Source organism: Hibiscus syriacus, unplaced genomic scaffold (genome assembly GCF_006381635.1).
Source record: "Hibiscus syriacus cultivar Baekdansim isolate YM2019G1 unplaced genomic scaffold, ASM638163v2 tig00000765_pilon, whole genome shotgun sequence".
Classification (NCBI taxonomy): domain Eukaryota; kingdom Viridiplantae; phylum Streptophyta; class Magnoliopsida; order Malvales; family Malvaceae; genus Hibiscus; species Hibiscus syriacus.
Genome location: NW_024061821.1, coordinates 852,782 through 874,261, shown reverse-complemented (window position 1 = coordinate 874,261; position 21,480 = coordinate 852,782). Strand labels below are relative to the sequence as shown.

Genomic DNA, 21,480 nt, shown 5'->3' with positions numbered 1-21,480 from the left:
ACTTATTACATGCCAACACTCTATACACACCAAAATACATACTTTGTCGATTACTTCTGATCTGATCTTCTAGTAATAAAATATTATCCTTGCCACTTCTATTCTTGCTCTTCTCGTTTCTTGGTACCTACGTGTAAATCACTTACACGTTAAGTCATAGACTTAGTGAGGCAATAAATAAACATTTAACAACAAATTCATGAATATGCATTCTCATCATTTGATCATGACATTTCAACATGCATGTATCTATTACACGATAACATATATAAGCATGTCATGCACATGTAAAACTTACCTTCTTGTGCCACTTTCACTTTAATTTATCTTTCAATTGTATTGCCCATGTATATTATTGAGAATAGAGGTATGCGAGTACACTGAGGTTGTGCACACTTATGCTGTCACCACAGCTCGTACAAATGTCCCGAAAGACCTATCATCCCGAAGGATGTCATCTGTGTCCCGAAGGACCTGTCATCCCGAAGGATGTAATCTGTGTCCCGTAGGACCTATCATATGTCTTATAGGACATATGTAACCCTCGACTCTTGGCATGCCAACTATACCTATAACTCTCGTATCATATACTATGGGCATTTATTATGAATACATTTCTCATCACTTGTTCTTTCTCTTCTATCACATACCACATGTATGTGTAACCATGTATTTCATATCATATCACATGTATCACGTATTACATATTCATATGTCATTTCATATCATATCACATGTATCACGTATTGCATATTCATATATATTATTTCATATAGTCACATAGCTTATCTCATTTCACATTGGTCATGTCTCATAACATATAACACATATGCATATTATGTAACATATATAATAACCTATACTCATTTCATGTATTCATGCACATATAAGAATCACCAATCAAATAACATTTTAGGAGTCACTTCTTACCATAGTAACTCCATCACTGACTCATCGCAAGCCAATGTTCGTTCAATAATATAAGTACAATTAAAATTGCACTCACCTTAGCCTTGTTTGATTTGAATCAATTCTAATCCCTTGATTATTCCAGAGCTTGTTTAGGCTCAATATCTACATAAATATAACATTTCAAAACAACTATCAGAAGCCTAAACCTTAAACTTAATGTTAACAACTTAAGCCAGATTATTGAACAAAATTTCATTTTTCCTTTAAGGGGGAATCGATTCCCCCCCAGGGGGAATCGATACCCCCTGAACATACTGGAATTTTTTTCGTTCAAGAAGGGGAATAGATTCCCCTTCATAGGTATCGATTCCCTCTGCCCAGAAATTGTACTTTAAGCCCGAAAATCATCAATTCTTCACTTAATTCTTCTATTTTAAACCCCTATCATATCATTAAACTCAACTACCATTACTTAAACCAACTTATATCTATGAAAATCATCTATAACTTAAAAATTTTATCCCTCATATGTAATTCAAGAATCATACTCAAATTTTAATATGTTCTAAATACAATTCTAACACTTCATATTCCTTAATTATCATGATAACAAGTCAAATTTAACTTCAAATTCAACTTATCAACTCTTTTCCATGATTTCATATAAAAACTCGTTTTCTTAAATCTCTTATAACTTCTTCATCTTTTGATTATAAGACAACTTAAGTTTTCCTTAAGCTTAATTATCATCTAATGATCAAAACATAACCTTTAATTTAATAAATAATCAACAACTCAGAAAACACTTACCTTTGCCTAGCTTCCACGGTTGGGAGAAGAAGAAAGGAAGAAGAAAGAGTTTTCAGATAACTCTTTCCCCCACATCCATGTGATTTATTCATATTATTGGGGAAAAATATCTTTAATGCTAAATGATCATTTTGCCCTTTAATTCTTTTGATAATTACTAATAACTTTCAGGAAATATTTCTGAACAAATCATTAAACTATTCAAATATCCTACTTCGATCACCAAACTCTGAAGTTTTATAATTTAATCACTAACCCATATTTTGGGATGTTACAAATCTCTCCCCTTTAAGAAAATTCGTCCTCGAATTTTCATTGTACAAAGAGATGGGGATATTGAATCTTCATGTTCTCTTCACGTTCCCACGTCGCTTCTTCCACCTTGTGATTTCTCCACAACACTTTGACTAATGGAATAGTATTGTTCCTTAATTGCTTGACTTCGTGAGCCAATATTTGAACATGTTCTTCCTCTTAAGTCAAATCTGGTTGAACCTCGATCTTTTCGGTAGTCACAATATGAGATGGATCGGATCGATATTTCTTAAGCATTGAGACATGAAAGACGTTATGAATTTTCTCCATTCCAGGTGGCAAAGCTAATTGATATGCCACTGGTCCCACTCTCTTAACAATTTCATATGGTCTAATAAACCGAGGACTCAATTTTCCTTTACGTCCAAATCTCAATACTTTCTTCTAAGGAGACACTTTCAAGAATACTTTATCTCTGATTTGAAACTCAATTTCTTTCCTTTTTAAATCAGCATATGATTTATGTCTATCAGCTGCAGCTTTCAGATTATTCTGAATTACTTGGACTTTCTCTTCCATTTCCTGAATCAACTCAGGACCAATAACTTCTCGATCCTTAAGTTCATACTAATTCAAGGGTGTACGACATCTTCTCCCATATAAAGCTTCATAGGGAGCCATTTTGATGCTTGACTGATAACTATTGTTGTATGCAAATTCAGCAAGTGGCAAATATTTTTCCCACGATTCCTTAAATTCGATAACACAAGCTCTTAACATATCCTCTAGAATTTGGATAGTTCGTTCAGACTGACCATCTGTTTGAGGATGAAACGATGTGCTAAAATTTAGTCTTGTGCCCAATGCTCCATATAAAGACTTCCAAAATCGTGACGTGAATGTAGGATCCCGATCAGAAACTATGGAAACAGGTACACCATGTAACCGTATAATCTCTCTGATATACAGCTCAGTATATTTATCCATAGAGAAATCAGTTCCTACCGGAATAAAATGGGCTGACTTAGTTAACCTGTCTATAATCCCCCATATTGAATCTCTTTTGTTCGGAGTTAAAGGCAACCCCGTCACAAAATCCATTGTTACATTCTCCCATTTCCATTGAGGAATTGAAATTGATTGTAACAGTCCCGACGGAACTTGATGCTCAGACTTAACTTGTTGACAAATCAAACATTTTGATACAAATTCCGTAATGTCTTTCTTCATTCCCAGCCACCAATATCGACTCTTGAGATCCATATACATTTCGTTTCCTCCTGGGTGCATCGTTAATGGACTACAGTGAGCTTCCATTAATAAATCATTATTTAATTCATTATCATCTGGAATCAGTAGCCTCCCTTGATAATATAGGTTCCCATCAGTTTTCATCTCACAATCTGTACACTCTCCATTCTTTATTTGCTGCAACTTCATTGAACACTTTTCATCTTTAGCTTGTAATTCTTTAATTCGATCTAACCATAATGGTTTGATAGTCAATTCCACACAAATCGCACCATCTCCGCCTAATGATAGTTTAGCATCCATTGCTCGTAAGGTTACAAACGTCTTTCGGCTTAAGGCATCCGCTACCACGTTTGCCTTTCCGGGATGGAAATCAATCACAGCATCATAATCTTTGAGAAATTCCACCCTTCTTCTCTGTCTTAAATTCAACTCTTTCTGGGTCATCAAGTACTTTAAACTCTTGTGATCTGTATACAAGTAGTGACGCCAGATCTTAAAAGCAAACACTACTGCAGCCATCTCCAGATCGTGTGTCGGATAATTCTTCTCATGCGACTTTAATTGTCTCGAAGCATAGGCCACCACCTTGCCTTCTTGAATTAACACACATCCCAAGCCATTATGAGGCGCATCACTATACACTACAAAATCCTTGCCAGACTCAGGTTGAACTAGCACTGGAGCTTCTGTAAGAATCTTCTTTAACTTTTCAAAGCTCTTTTGACATTCTTGAGTCCAAACAAATTTTACTTCCTTTTTCAACAGTTTAGTTAGAGGTAAAGCTATGATCGAAAAGTTTTTAAAGAACCTTCGATAATAACCAGCTAACCCCAGAAAACTTCAAACTTCTGACACATTCTTTGGAACTTCCCACTCCAGAATAGCTTTAATCTTTTGAGGATCCACTCGAAATCTTTCTGCAGAAATTACATGTCCAAGAAATGTCACTTTATTCAACCAGAATTCACATTTAGAGAATTTAGCATAAAGCTTTCTTGTCTCGTAAATTCTGCAAGACAATCCTCAAATGAGAACTATGCTCTTCCTCTGACTTTGAATATATTAAAATATCATCAATGAAAACCACCATGAACTGATCCAAATAGGGTTGAAAAATTTTGTTCATTAGATCCATGAAAGCAGCTGGTGCATTCGTAACTCCAAACGGCATCACTATAAACTCATAGTGACCATATCTTGTTCTAAACGCCGTAGATCAATTTTTGAAAACACTGAAGCTCCCTTTAATTGATCAAATAAATCATCGATTCGAGGAAGTGAATATTTATTCTTGATAGTCACTTTATTGAGCTGTCCGTAGTCAATGCAGAGACGCATTGAACCGTCCTTCTTCTTAACAAACAAAACTGGAGCTCTCCAAGGTGATACACTTGGTCTAATAAAACCTTTGTCCATCAATTCTTGTAATTGAATTTTTAATTCTTGCAACTCTTTTGGAGCCATTCTGTATGGTGACATGGCAATAGGTGCAGTTCCATGCATTATTTCAATTTGGAATTCCACTTCTCTGTCTGGAGGCAGACCTGGTAACTCTGCAGGAAATACGTCAGAAAATTTTTTTGACAATAGGAATTTCTTCAATCCTTTTTTCCTTGGTTCTAACATCCCGCACATTAGCATTGAACCCTTGACATCCCTGTAGCAGTAACTTCTTTGCCGACATTACTGAAATTACATTTGCCAATGGATTCCATCCTTTACTGAACACTATAGCATCCACTCCGTCAGGACTGATTAATGTGACCCTCTTCAGTCTACAGTCAATATTAGCATAATAGCGATATAGCCAGTCCATTCCAGTATCACTTCGAATTCGTCAAAGGGTAATTCCATCATATTAGCAGGGAATTCGATTCCTTGAATCTTTATGGGACACCCACGACACACTCTATTTACCCGAGCACTGTGTCCTAATGGATTTGTTACTATCACATCATTACTAATGGCTTCTAATTGAATTCCCAGTTCACTCACTAATTTACTACAAATATATAAATATGTTGACCCCAGATCAATCAATATCATAACACATTTATCATACAGTTGAAATTTACCTGCAATTATCTCAGGATCATCACGTTTTTCATTGGTCTTGAGGTTATACACCCGAGCAATAGAGCACACCTCTTGTTGAGTAGAAGATTCAGGTTGACTTCTTCCTCTACCTCTACCCCTTCCTCTCTGAGACATCGAAACAGATCGCTCCGACTGTGAAGGCTCTACGACCTCACTGGACAATCTCTCATGAAATGTCTCGTTTCCCCACATCGGAAACAAGCTCCGACTCTTACTCTACTATACCACTATGATATCTTCCACAAGTCTGACATGTCTTTCTTGACCCGGATTTGCTCTCCCAGTACCAGGCCCTATTGATTGGGTTTGTATAGCTCTCATTTGATTTGATCCTCTAGCGGAAGATACCATTGATTCAGACATTGCCTGATAACGAAAACCAGAATCTCTACTTCTCTTAGGTGGTGTAAAACTTGATAAAGCCCCAGTTCTTTTAGACAGTTGGGCTCTCTGATCCCCAAACCTTTCATTCTGAGCTCTCTCTAAAGCTTTAGCACGATTGACAACCTCTTTGAACGAGGACAAGTTTAACACGATCAATATTTCTTTCAACCTCGGGTGCAAGCCTTCAACAAACCATTCACAAGTATCTTTTTCTGTTGGAATAAGCTCAGCAGCAAAACGACTCAACTTATTAAACTCACACTCATATTCATATACGGTGCGATTCAACTGTTTCATACTCATAAACTCTTATTTCATTTGCCTTATAAACTGATCTCCAATATACTTGTGCTTAAACTCTTCTAAAAATAAGGACCATGTCACTTGATCACTGGTCATCCTCAAGGTAACATTTGTCCACCAGATTATTGCTTGTCCACGAAGCAAAGAGACCACTCCATCTAACTTCTCCACATCAGAACAGTGGAGTCCATTTAACATAATCTTCACATCATTGAGCCAAAGGTCCGCAGCAACAGGATCTTCATTAGCTTACCCTTTAAACTCTGGAGCTCCTAAACCCTTCAACTCTTTTGCAACATTCATTTTTGGAGTTAAAGCAACAGGAGGTTGAAAACACGTCAATACCGTATCTAAAGTTCTAAAGCATACATATTGATCATTCACAGGCACTCCAGAGGGTGTCTGTTCTTCACTCTGCCTGGCCAGGGCAAGTGAATTACTGCTTTCAGCGGGTATATCATCTCCCACTTCATTTCTAGAACTACCTTGTCCGGACATATATAAAAATACAATCATATAGTTCTATTAGCACAACAGTATACTTACTATTCCATCAGATCAGAAGTTTTCACTATTACACGATAACATATATAAGTATGTCATGCACATGTAAAACTTACCTTCTTGTGCCACTTTCACTTTAATTTATCTTTCAATTGTATTGCCCATGTATATTATTGAGAATAGAGGTATACGAGTACACTGAGGTTGTGCACACTTATGCTGTCACCACAGCTCGTACAAATGTCCCGAATGACCTATCATCCCGAAGGATGTCATCTGTGTCCCAAAGGACCTGTCATCCCGAAGGATGTAATCTGTGTCCCGTATGACCTATCATATGTCTTATAGGACATATGTAACCCTCGACTCCTGGCATGCCAACTATACCTATAACTCTCGTATCATATACTATGGTTATTTATTATGAATACATTTCTCATCACTTGTTCTTTCTCTTCTATCACATACCACATGTATGTGTAACCATGTATTCATATCATATCACATGTATCACGTATTACATATTCATATGTCATTTCATATCATATCACATTATCACGTATTGCATATTCATATATCATTTCATATAGTCACAGCTTATCTCATTTCACATTGGTCATGTCTCATAACATATATCACATATGCATATTATGTAACATATAATAACCTATACTTATTTCATGTATTCATGCACATATAAGAATCACCAATCAAATAACATTTTAGGAGTCACTTCTTACCATAATAACTCCATCACTGACTCATCGCAAGCCAATGTTCGTTCAATAATTTAAGTACAATTAAAATTGCACTCACCTTAGCCTTGTTTGATTTGAATCAATTCTAATCCCTTGATTATTCCAGAGCTTGTTTAGGCTCAATATCTACATAAATATAACATTTCAAAATAACTATCAGAAGCCTAAACCTTAAACTTAATGTTAACAACTTAAGCCAGATTATTGAACCAAATTTCATTTTTCCTTTAGGGGGGAATCGATACCCCCTGAACATATTGGAATATTTTTCGTTCAAGAAGGGGAATCGATTCCCCTTCATAGGTATCGGTTCCCTCTGCCCAGAAATTGTACTTTAAGCCCAAAAATCATCAATTCTTCACTTAATTCTTCTATTTTAAACCCCTATTATATCATTAAACTCAACTACCATTACTTAAACCATCTTATATCAATGAAAATCATTTATAACTTAAAAATTCTATCCCTCATATGTAATTGAAGAATCATACTCAAATTTCAATATGTTCTAAATACAATTCTAACACTTCATATTCCTTAATTATCATGATAACAAGTCAAATTTAACTTCAAATTCAACTTATCAACTCTTTTCCATGATTTCATATAAAACTCATTTTCTAAATCTCTTATAACTTCTTCATCTTTTGATTATAAGACAACTTAAGTTTTCCTTAAACTTAATTATCATCTAATGATCAAACCTAACCTTTAATTTAACAAATAATCAACAACTCAGAAACACTTACCTTTGCCTAGCTTCCACGGTTGAGAGAAGAAGAAGAAGAGAAAGAGTTTTCAAATAACTCTTTCCCCCACATCCACGTGATTTATTCATATTATTGGGGAAAAATATCTTTCATGCTAAATGACCATTTTGCCCTTTAATTCTTTTGATAATTACTAATAACTTTCAGGAAATATTTTTGAACAAATCATTAAACTATTCAAATATCCTACTTCGATCACCAAACTCTGAAGTTTTATAATTTAATCACTAACCCGTATTTTGGGATGTTACAGAGCTTTTCAAAGCTCACTCTATTACTTTCATTTTCAGGTTAAAAAGATTGAACCAATGCAACTATCGACATCTGTAAGGGATTCCACCGGCTTTGCTTACGGAGTACGGTGCATATGTTTAGGGGCATGTAGCTTGTATTTATTTTTATATCCGAGTCTAGAATCTGTTTTATTTATGAATATTGTTAAATTTTACTTTTGTGTTTATAAATTGTTTTATGATTTTACATGTTTTAACAAAAATTCTAAATTTTCTGAGATTTTCACGGTGGGTCGCTCCGGTGAACCTAATGTGAAACCTCGGATCGGGTCACCTGTGTCGGTCTGAGGGGGTTACATTCACTCCCTCGTAACAAGTTCCACATGCACTATATCAAATGACCTATATCTCAAAATAATTCTCAAACACCTGTATTTTTCAAATTATTTTTCCCATATAGATTATTTCCAATTTTTTTGTTTCATTTCACTATTTATCATATTATCGAAAACAAATAAAAATAAATTATTCGTTCAATTTGATTCAATTACCAAGTTAAAATCTGATCGATGTTATGTTCGACTTGATTTTGGACAAATTGAATTCATATTACTTTCTATTTAGGTTATTTTCGGTTTGGGGAAAAATAAATGTTTTAAACATTGAGGATGGAATATCATTATTAGTATTTAAATCCCAAATATAAGCTGCCAACAAAATAGGTTTAAGTAGGGTTGTGGGAAAAATGATTTTCCCATATAAGACATCCACCATATTATTTCCTTAACTAGGATTTCTTATTGGTCTGAAGACGACATGCACTCCCGGGGTCTTCTACATTTGCCTAAAGGTGGCATACAGTCGCGGGGTTTTCTCTATTTTTCTGAAGACACCATGCAGTCATAGAGTCTTCATATTTGGTTTGAAGACGCATGGAACACCTGACGTCTTTAGGTTGGTACTGTGTAATTCACCCTAGATGGGGAAATAATCCCCCGATTGGATTATGTTGAGAAAATTTTCCCCCGTCATTTACTCAACCATTTTACAAGGTTTAACCACTACTTCAAAAACAATATAATAAAATATGACATGATATTATATAAAAAATAATATCATATGAATTCAAAAATGTTATAAATTCAATACAAATTACTAATAAATTAAAATGTATAAATATAAATTCAATACAAATTATAATAGATTAAAATTTATATACATATAAAATGTATCTTTAATAGTCCGAGGTGGTTATAAGATATCACTGCTCGAATCTAGAACCTCTAAAATGATTAACATTCTTTTTTATAATCAAAACTATAAATATCTTTAAATTACGATTATAATATAATGAAATAAATATATTAATGTATGAAAAGTTACTTATTTGGTAAGTGATTTGAAGATGGCTCTAAAGAGAACCTCTACTTGCAAGTTGCAACCATACAATTAAAAATGAAATTTCCTTAGAAGACTTAAAAAAATCAATGGGGCATTCCAATTTTGACCATATCAATTCATTATAAATAATTCATTACCGTTTATAACGTGTAACGAAATTAAAACCAACTTATTTTCCTCTTTGCTTCCTTTAGAAAAATAAGTAGGTGGAGGAATATACATAGAAAAAATTAAAACAAGTCATGTGCGCTGATATTCCTTCGTTTTATTTGGAAAATAATAAAATTTAATTATTTAAATTTGGTTAATTCAAGTGCTTTTAAATTAATTTTATTTAATATTAAAATTAAATTTTCTAACATATAAACAATTTATATTAAAATTTTATGAGTTGAATATTATCATTATCTGACTTGAAAAGTTTACAATATAACTTATTTGATAAAAAAAATTAAAAGAAATTTTAGGATTAGTGGTAGTGCGAAGATTATATCCCATGCCATCATCCACGAATCTTGATCAAGGGTTTGGGCCAGAGTCCCATATATTGAATCTATACAACACTAGTTGTTGTTGTTGTTATTATTATTATTATTATTAGGTGTTTATTAAGAGTAAAAATCCTAGTTTGAGTAGATTTCTTGATACATAAATCTCTTAAATTCGAAGTTAAATTGTTATGTAATAAGAATTGTTGGTTATCAAATTTGTTTCTCCCGTAAAAATAGAATATGTTCTTTAAAATTTCGAGAGAATTATTTATAAAAAATGTAATATTTTTGTGACATTTATATTTTTTAGTTAGGTTGCATAGATGATTTTTTTAAAAATATATATAATTTAAAGTGATTCTATCCTGCTTATCTCCACGTATGAAAAAGATAATAATATACTATAAACGTAAAAATTATAAAGAATATAAACATATGATATATATATATATATATATTCAAAATTTAGTACATCTCAAAACAATCTTCTAATATCTCCACAAAATTTATTTAAAAAAAATATAAATCCCAAAAATTATAGTCATTGTAATCTTATTTTTTATATATGTGAAAATTTTCCACTTCTATTTTTAATTTTTCTTATTTAAAATTTTCTACGTAAAGTTTATTTGCCTTCTATTTTGTGATCTTTTTTCTGTTATTATCTCTTCCATAATATAATAATATAAAATATTATTAAAGTGTTTAAAATTAAATAAATATAACTTAGTCTTTCCTCATTTTAAATTTATTTAATTTTGGTTGTGTTTCCTTCTTAAAATTGCTGATTTTAAGTTAAAAAAAGAAGAAGAAAAATGTCTCTAGCAATGGCATTTCGGCGTTGATTCCAATATTTCTAGAAGGGAAGAAGAGTTGGTCTTCTTTATTTATAAATAAATAATTATGAAATTTGGAAAAGAAAAAAAGTCACAATTTTTCAATGTTTTGATTCCGATAGTGGCCCTGTAACCTAATATTTATATCACACCAATTAAATTTCAACATGTGGGCTGTGCTAATCTTATTTAGCCAATATTTTTTTTACGCATTATATATGTTTAAATTTGATCAAGTCATAGAGTTAAAAAATGATGAAGCCATATAAATGAGTTTAACAGTTTAACACCATTAGCTTAATGAATCATTATTAAACACATTCTTTTTTTAAAAATAGATATTATTTTAAAAAAAAGTAAATATCACATTCCATATAAAAATTCATATTTACTCAAAAAAATCAACTTAATTGTTGGTTCAACAATGATAAGACGCAAAAAATAACGCGTTACTTGAAGCGGTCGGGCGGGCGGGCGGCAAAATAAAATTGGTGTAGGAATTTTTTAGATAACAAGGAGTTTTGTCAAATTTAAAAATATATCTCTTTAAACTAAATTATTTTTCAAATACATTAGGAAGAAAAGTGCAGTGTTAAATAAATTCCAAAACAAATTATCCTTATTTATTTATTATTAATAATGAAGATTTTGCTGTCTCTTATTTTCTACACTCAAAATTATTTCAAACTTTTGTAATTCTACAAGTTAAAAGGCAGTTATGTGTCTATAATTTATATTTAATTAATATTATCTTATGTTTTCTTAATTTAATAAAAAGCACAACATAGAATATGAAGCTGGTTCTTTTAAAAGATTTATATTTTAAAATATTTTTATTGATTATTATCTATCCTAAATTTTTATTTCACTTAAATGAATTATTATATGTTTAAGTCCACTGGATGCTATAATCTTCATTTTCATGCAAATATCATATAACTATATATTTTAATATATTAAATTGATATGCACGAACTGACTTACTTTAGTAGTTAAAGGAATTGTTGTTATTCCTATATTAAATTAATATAATTATATAATTAAAAACAAATTCATCTTATGCTAATGACATCTTTTGATAATCGAACATGTAGTATTTACACGTCAAATGTATTAATTTATTAAATTTAATTAATGATTTTAATAATATAAAAGGATAATTATTTTTAGAAAATAATTTAAAATAGAATATATTAAACGTATCTTTATTTGCTCTTTTTGGTTTAAACAAAAAAAGAGAAATAGAGAGAGTATTTTATCTTCCTGGTTGAACACAGCAGACATACCAATTACCAAGTAGCTTCCTTACAGTTGCAGAATCCCAACTTCCATTACATTTCTGAGAACACACTGTCTTGTCTTCTATGAGTAGAACATCTTCATCCCTCAGATTAACCAAAATCCTCCATTAATTCCCAACACTTATTTCCTGCGCTCATTCGTTACATGGCTACTTTGCCTGCACTCAACCTTTTACCCATCTTAATCGTCCTTTCTTGCATCAAAGTTGAGTGTTTTTGATTTCAACTTCACAGATTTCCAGGAAGAAAATAGAAAAGATCTGTTGCTGAGTGAGAACTCCACTATTTTCAGAAATGCCCTCCAAATTACACCCGATCTCAACGGAGACGTTAAAGATACGCCGGGAAGGGCATATTACGGGAAGAAATTCAGGCTATGGAATAGAAAGAAAGGAAGATTAGCGTCTTTCAATACAACTTTCGTCATTAATATCAGTAACAAAAACTCACCGGAAGTCGGGGAAGGTTTAGCTTTTGTGCTTAGTGCAGATGCCGATGTCCCAAACGACAGCTTCGGCCAATGGCTCGGCCTTGTCAATGCAACCACCAATGGAACCTCTCGAGCAGGGATCGTCGGCGTGGAGTTCGACACCAGGAAGAGTTATGAACAAGAACCTGACGGCAACCATGTCGGCTTGGATATCAATAGCTGTTATTCAATCGAGCAACGATCGTTGAGTGGGTACGGCGTTAATCTTTCCGTGGGCGTCGATGTGCTGGCCGTTGTTCAGTACGATGGCAAAAACATGACTGTTTTCGTTTCCAGCAGAAACCAGACCCAAAGGAGTCCAGTTCCAGTATTCTCAGTGCCTATCAATCTCTCCCTGTTTCTTCCAGAAACTGTCCATGTAGGATTCTCAGCTTCAACTGGAGAATTCCAAGAGTTGAACTGCGTGAGAGCTTGGGAATTTCACGGCGAAGACATCGATGAAGATTCAAATCTGTTGCGGGTTTGGATTTTTATCCCGATTCTCGCTCTGGGTTTGGTTTTGGGGCTTGGTTTTTTCATTCATTGGAGAAGAAGAACCAGAAAGGATGATCCTGAAAAGGGGTTTCAAAATATAGAAGATCATATTAAGAGCTCCACTGCTCCAAGAAGATTCAAACTGAGAGAACTGAAGAGAGCAACAAACAATTTTAACCAAAAAAACAAGCTTGGCAAAGGCGGATTCGGGACGGTTTATAAAGGGATTTGGAAAGAACAAGAATCGCTGTCAAAGAGTGTCGAAGAAATCACATCAAGGGAGCCAAGAATTCATAGCCGAAGTCACAACTATCGGCAACTTAAACCACAAAACCTCGTGAAGCTAATCGGATGGTGCTACGAGAACAAAGAGCTCCTCCTCGTGTACGAGTACATGCTGAATGGAAGCCTCGACAAGTTCATATTCTACGACGAGAAAACAGGCAAAAACGATGAGCCCAGACAACCAAATCTAAGCTGGGAAACTAGGCTGATTATCATACAAGGTGTTGCCGAGGCACTTGATTATCTCCACAACGGATGTGAGAAAAGGGTGCTCATAGGACGTAAAGTGTAGCAACATAATGCTGGATTCGGAGTTCAATGCTAGATTAGGAGATTTCGGATTGGCAAGAACGATCCAACAAAGAGAGAAAACACATCATTCGACGATTGAGATAGCCGGAACGCTGGGTTATATGGCACCGGAGACGTTTCTTATTAGTCGGGCGGCGGTTGAAACCGATGTTTATTCGTATGGTGTCCTCCTCATTGAAGTTGTGTGTGGAAGAAAGCTTGGTAACCAGAGTGAGTTGAATAACTATAACAATAGTATTGTGAATTGGTTATGGGAATATTACAGGAAAGGAAAGATTACATATGCTGTGGATTCAAATTTGAAGGGAGATTTTCGTGGAGAAAGAAGTGGAATCTGCACTTATTTTGGGTTTAGCTTGTTGCCATCCGAACCCACATTTGAGGCCTTCGATGAAGCATGTTTTGGCGGTTCTTACAGGGGAAGCTGATCCACCACAGGTGCCACTGGAAAGGCCTTCATTTGTGTGGCCTGCACTGCCCCCTGCTTTCAGCCACTCAGATTACTCTCTCACAAGTACTCAATTCAGTACTTTCTCTGAGGTCGACGGAAGATGAAGCATTCGATCTTGGATTGTTTTCGTTGAGGTCAAATTCGAGTCAAGATTATAAGTATATTAAAGTTGTTCAATTCACTTTTCTCTTCTTTGTTGATGGGTGATCATGTGAATATAAATGTTTTTCATTTGTTCTTATTATTGGATTATATAAAATATAAATGTTTCCTTGACTTGTAATTTATGCACATGTTCATTTATTTTCCTTTCGCTTGCATGGACATATGTAAGAAGTTAGAATTATTTTAGAATTACTTTGGATTGGAACAATCACCTGTTAATCAACGATATGAAATATTCACATTAGATCACATGTAAAAATAATCTAAAAACTCTAAAAGAATGTAAATGATGTAAGAAGATCCAAAAATATATATATAAAAAATTATTATTTTAGCAAATATTTGATAATTTTTAATACTTTTTCTAGATTTTCTAGTTTCCCCCTAGATTTCAACACATAAAAATGAAAATAAGAATTGAAAAATATTTTTAAAAATTTAGATTATTTTTAAAAATATCTTTATTGAATGTCAGGAGTGTGAGTGTTCAACTCAAATGGTTTAGAGCTATCTTTGAATATATCACCTTGTACTTATCCCATATTAATAAAAAAATTAAAAAGTTAAATATTTTGTAACGTTATATCATCAAAATTGAATTAAAATTATGACCAAGTTGATATGTTAAATTTATTAAATTAAATTAAAATTATGATCAAATTAATAGAATATGTAAATATTAAGGAACAAGTGTATAATTACACCTGTATTTTTAACAACAACGTTACCTCATCCGTTAAATGATATCGGTCAATGATTTGATTGCAATAACTAAATAGTTAAATGATCTGATTGATAAAATCGAAAGATCTATGGTAAAAAAAAGTGATCATAGATAGTTTACTCTTGAGAAAAATCAGTACAATTCAATCACACATTTTTGAATAGGTGGCTGATTTTTCACAATTTTTTTCTACTAAGATTTTAAATAAAGTTTGTGTTTTAACTAGTCACGTATATTAACCATTAAACATGTACAAAATATCTACAAAGTTCTCGTATGGGCATTTTGAGGGTTAACTTTCCTCCAAGGGCAGGCATTGTTTGCATGAAGATTTGGCTGCACTCTTATTACATTCAATTCCTCTTTCAGCTTAAAAATATCCACTACGATATCGATGGCCATACATTTCGAATGGTCCTCGGGATCGTCAATAAATTTATCAGTACTCACTGACCCCAAAATTTTCTTAATTAGAGAAATAACATAAATTGATTATTCTTTGAATGGTCAATTTGACCGAAGCCGTAGCTTCAAAATTCACCCTAGTCATAGTGTATCCATTTGAGATGACAAAATGACTACAACACAAGGTTCTTTCCCTAGAACCAATCTCATAAATACAATGAAAAATGAAAAAGAGCAAAGGGGATGATGATGACCATACATAATCAGTTTGCACTGTCAAATCATGTATTCCCAAGTCATTGTACAAACCATGCACATACACCCTAGTGTACGCCGGTCGTCCATCTCTTTCTTCACCTGTTCAAATATCGGTAACAAATCCAGCATTAAACATCCAACAATGGATAAAAACATTTCGAAAGGGCACGGATTAATGTTACAGTAAAATACCAGAAGTGAAAGGGATCCAACAAATGACCATGCGCTAGTTCCCAAAACCGAGCTTGAGAAACTTCTGTAGCATCTTCAAGAGAAACAATCTAAACAAGATAGACAATTAATTATAAGTCAGAAAAGAAAGATGCATAAATTCGACAAAAAAATTGCATAAAAATCACGAAGGTAAGGCAACCACTGTCGCCAGCATTTGTGCAAGGCTGAAGACGAATATTCGGTGGTGCCGACTGAAGCAAGATGCCACCAGTAGCTTTAAATAGAGACATAACAAGCATAAAGACTGCAACCGAAACTAATCCCAAGCATAAAACTTCTGCATTATTAACCCTGCAAGAATGGAAAGAAAAGTTAAAGACAAATTAAAGACAAATGAAGAAAGAATAAGGTGAAATCGGAGGAACATGCCATGTTTTGTTCGAAGGTGCAGGATAGTTGACATCTAGCTTGTTCTTTCACCAGCGTTAATTGAAATTGAAGCAAGAAATTACCCAAGAGAGAGAAACCAGGATGCCAATATCAAACCTGAACTGAGGGGGAAAAATGTACAGATGATTAAGACAGTGGCAAATGATGAAAGAAAGAAATCATGCATGAATAGTGAGAAAGAAATCATGCATAGTGGAAAAAATGTACAGATGATTAAGACAGTGGCAAAGATGAAAGAAAGAAATCATGCATGAATAGTGAGAGAGAACAGCTGTCACACCTGTGAATAGAATCTGCTAGGACATGCAAGCAAACTGAATGGTAATTCATATCTTCTGGTTTCATGTATGCTGCAAGAAAAATACACATAAGAATACCAAACCATTTATCACCAACTGAAGTCACCACCACTCTACACACTCATACACTCTCATCACTCCAAAACAAAGAATTGTACTTGCGACCCCTTACTCAACTGAGTAAAGCACTAGCCTCACCAGTTTTTTTTTTTCCTTCTAAATTAACACTTGATATATATTTTAAAAGCAATTACATATGATTAGGTCAACCTTTCTAATTAGTAGTTAAAACTAGTTGGGCAATTGCTTGTTTCTGAACCTCGTAACTGCATAAGCATTCTGATTTTATTTGAAATGTAAGCATTAAGAACCACAGCATCTGACTTACCAAGATTGATTCGAGCATAATTTCTAAAGAACCAAACGCCCAATAAATTCACCAACAGATTCGCCACTGCTGAAACAATCAAATAATGCCTATAATCAACAACAACAACAACAAAATCGGTAAATATTTTTCAATTTTTTATCTAGTAAAAAAAATAGATTAAATGGGTAGCAACTTACTAATATTTACCACTGTACTACAAATCAAGGGCACAATCACTTACTTGTGCTCTGATTCAACTTGGATGAAAGCGTGAAGTGCTTCCACAGCTAAGGAGAATGACAAGAAAAATAAAAATAGCTGTCTACACAGGCAGCAAAATCAAGAATATCAAGATGTTAACCCATTTTTAGAAATACAGAATAAACAAAATAGAATTGCTGAAACATTTCAAAGAACTAGGAAAATTGGTAAAGCACAAGAGAACGTGAAACAGATATTCATTATAATAGCTGCATGCAGTTGAAAGCAGCGCGGAAGGACAGAGCAAGCCAGCAATTATAATTTCCTACACTACTTTTTTTTTATAAGATCCTACTCTACTTTTTCTTTTTCCTTTTATTGAGAATCCATTTTGCACATTCGATCTAAATATTACACTTTTTCTACTACATCTAAAACAGTAAAGCTAAGCTTGAGTAAATACAAGTATATATCATCAAACTTTAAGATGGAATCTAAAAAACAACATATATATAATCCCACTAGCAGTGTCTTCCAACATGATTAATGACAAGTGACTTCTATCAAACAGAAGCTGGCATTAGAGAGAGAAATTATCTCACCCTTGTCCTAAGTTCATTGCACATCATACTTAACTAGAATGAAATCATAACATGAACATGGTGCAGACTGAGAGACTATGATACATTGCCATCTGTGCGCACATCTTTATAAAGCCACGTGGGGTGAATAAACTTACAGCTAAATCCACATGGGGATTGACTTGTTCCAAGACCAATATGAGAATGTGTTCAAAGAAATATAGGGAGGTTTCATACTTTGATCTTCCACTTCCCAAAGCCATGCATCCCACTACTTCATCCAACTACATTACTTGCATACTTTCAGATTCTGTTGTACTGCCTCAAATCAATCTGGTTATAACTATGCTAATGAGTCCTAGCTTAGTTTTTCATCTTTAATTTGTTTATCAGCTTTGTATTATGAGTTTGGTCCTCACCATAAGACTTCCTTTCTTAGAGAATTTATTCAATAATGATTTCCTTTTAGTGCATTAACCTACAGTTCTGATGTACGCTTATCCCTGCTTCTATCAGACTACGGCTTGAACACAACATTTTGACATAAATAATGTTGAAAATAATGACTTACAGCATTGGTGAATGCTGACAAGACTTCAAGTCTTTGGTACCTGATAATGAATTTTTTTACAATTATTAGCCGTCATGTGGAACCATCAAATAATCTGCATAAGATAACTTGAAAGTAAAAAAATCTGTCATTTCATAGGGATTTCAGAAGTCGAAGGATATGCAATTGAGACAACCTTTGCCACAAAATAACTGAAAACTAGAAAATAATAGACACCTGTAAACAACACATGAATCTGTTGGACCAATTTTATTTCATGACATAATTAAAACTGTATGATCTCACCCGTAAGTATAAACACTATTAGGCTTTCTTCGAGAAGCGGCCATTGCAAACATTGAAAATGTGAAGAGACCACAGCCAAACGTCAAAAGAAAATGCATCAGATACCAATCCTGAAAAGACAAGCATAATAACAAAATAAAGAACCAGAAAAAATTTTAACTATAAAAAAAGGAACACTAAAACTTGATGAAAATTAAATCAACATGGAATTTGGTTCAACCAAGGGTGATAATAACATAGAGAGTTGTACTCCCTTTCATGTAAAAAATTAAGGACATCAAAAATCAAAGAAAATTGTGTTACGATAGAAGGTAGGTTAGGGTTTGAAGGCATGGATTTAGGGAAAATATCAAAGAGAGGAATTGGGGATGAAGCAGCAGAATTTGGGGAGGATCGTGTGAATTTAGGGATTGGAAAGGGGTTAGGGATTGATAAGTCATATGAGGAATTGGGAATTGAAGGAAGACGGGTGGATGGATTAAAATAGTGGGCTTAGCCAGACTTAACTAAATTAAGTTACATATGGGCTTAGACGTGGGGCTTGAGTCTGCTAAAATTCAGGACAGAGGGTAGGAGGGTAATTCAGTACCTAGACAGTTATTTTGTTAGCCAGCTGGTATGTGTTTATATATAATTGTACCAGAACCCTTAAGGGGTATCTTATGAATGAAATTGCAAGTTTTTGTATCTATTTCTCTCTAATTTTCTGAAATCCCTAAAAAATTCTTCTATTCGATCCTAAAACATAACAAATTGGTAATCAGAGCTGAGTTTTTTTATCCAAAAATGAATTGTTCAAACTGGGAAAGACAAGAAAAATGCAAAAAGCTGAAACCACAGAGGTACCAGAACAAGTAGCAATGGAGGTTAAGGAGGAGACCTTACCATCTTGGTGGGCTGGGCAGAAGGCGGAGCTGGAAGGAAGGATACAAACCTTGGAAGATAGTATGACTGAGAACAGAGGATATTTGCAGCGAATCTTACAGCTAGTCAATCAGGCAGCTGAGGAAAAAGATTCACCTAAGTCAGTGAAGAACCAACCACCAGCAGTTGAAAAACAGGACAAAAGTGAAGGTAAAGCACCATGTTTAATTACTGTTCTGAGTGAGAATGAAAAGTACACTTTTCAACCTAATGAACCAGGAATTTTAGCTTCTAAACCAGGGGGATTTACTGGTCCTCAAACCTTTTAATCAGAAGTTGCAAGAAGAAAAAATTATGGGTAGTTCTAGTGAGAGTATGGGGAGAGGAGATGAATCTGTTGACACTAGAAACTATTGTAAAAACCCTTTTGGGAATCATAGTTCTATATTACCTAGACCAAAAGTGGAGTTACCATTGTTTGAGGGTAATAATCCAAGGGGTTGGGTCAGGAAATGTCAGAAGTTTTTTAAGTTGTTTGGAATACATGAGGAGCAAAAATTAGAAATAACTGCTATGTATTTAGTAGGGAAGGCTGAGACTTGGTTTGATGGTTACATTATGCAGAAGTATAGAGTGACATGGCATGAATTTGAGGCTGATTTGTGTCACAGATTTGGTGACAGAAATTATTTTGATATTATGAAGAATTCAATAAGTTGATGCAGAAGGGGAGTGTGGAGGAGTATCAAGAAAAGTTTTTGAAGAATTAAGGCCTTATTTGTTGCAACAAACGTAAATTTGGGAGAGAACTATTTTGTTTCCAGCTTTATTAGTGGCCTCAAGGAGGAATTAAAACATAAAGTGAAGGTGTTGGAACCTAAGAATTTATATGAAGCTTATAGGCAAGCTAAATTATATGAGTTGGCTAATGAGATTGAAGGGAAGAAGTACAAATCTCCCAGTAAATTTTTTTCTTACACTCCTTCAAGTAGTCAACAGAACAGTGGCAATAAGAATTTTTTGCCTAAGTCAATTCCTCCTACTACTAATACAAAACAGAGTCTGCTGGAATTTAGAAGAGCCAATAATTTGTGTTTTAAATGTGGGGATAAATTTGTTCCTGGACATCAGTGCAAAGTCAGACAATTAAATTGTATGGAGGAAGAAGATGAATCTGCTGAAAAAGAAATAACATAAGAGGAATCTGAGAAACTGGATGAGGCAGAAAAGGAAGCTTTGGAGATTTCTATTAATGCTATTACTGGTAATGTGGGGCATACAACTTTGAGAATACAGGGTTACATCAGAGGAAAACCCATTAGTATATTGATTGACAGTGATAGCACTCATAGTTTTGTGACTCCTAAGTGGGCTAATGAAGGAGTGGAATTGATACACACTCAACCATTAGTCATCACCGTAGCTAATGGTGAGGGAGGTAGTGACATGGTTTTGGGGAGGATTGGATGGAAGAATTCAGCCCTATAATGATGGACTTTAAAACTAAAACTATCGGCTTTGAGAAGGATGGAAAAACTGTGGTTATTAAGGGATCTCAAAAGTTACCATTAATCAAAACCATCACAGGTGAGATTTCAGAAGCTAGCTGAAAAAGACACTGAATTGAGTGGGGAGATTATTTGCTGAGTGCTGAAGTTGAAGAAAGTGTAACTCCTCTACAACTACAGGACTTATTGGAAGAGTTTAAAGAAGTATTTGAAGAGCCAAAAGGAATGCCTCCTAGAAGAAAACATGATCATGCAATTGTCCTCAAACAAGGAACACAACCAGTAAATCTTAGATCTTATAGAT

At 34.0% G+C, this 21,480-nt stretch overlaps 2 pseudogenes; one reads left to right on the top strand and one right to left on the bottom strand.

The window, feature by feature from the left end:
* Window positions 1–11,799: 11,799 nt before the first annotated feature.
* LOC120216614 lies at window positions 11,800–14,432 on the top strand (annotated as a pseudogene).
* A 1,356-nt stretch (window positions 14,433–15,788) lies between these two features.
* Window positions 15,789–21,480, bottom strand: part of LOC120216604 — a 37,346-nt pseudogene continuing 31,654 nt past the window's right edge.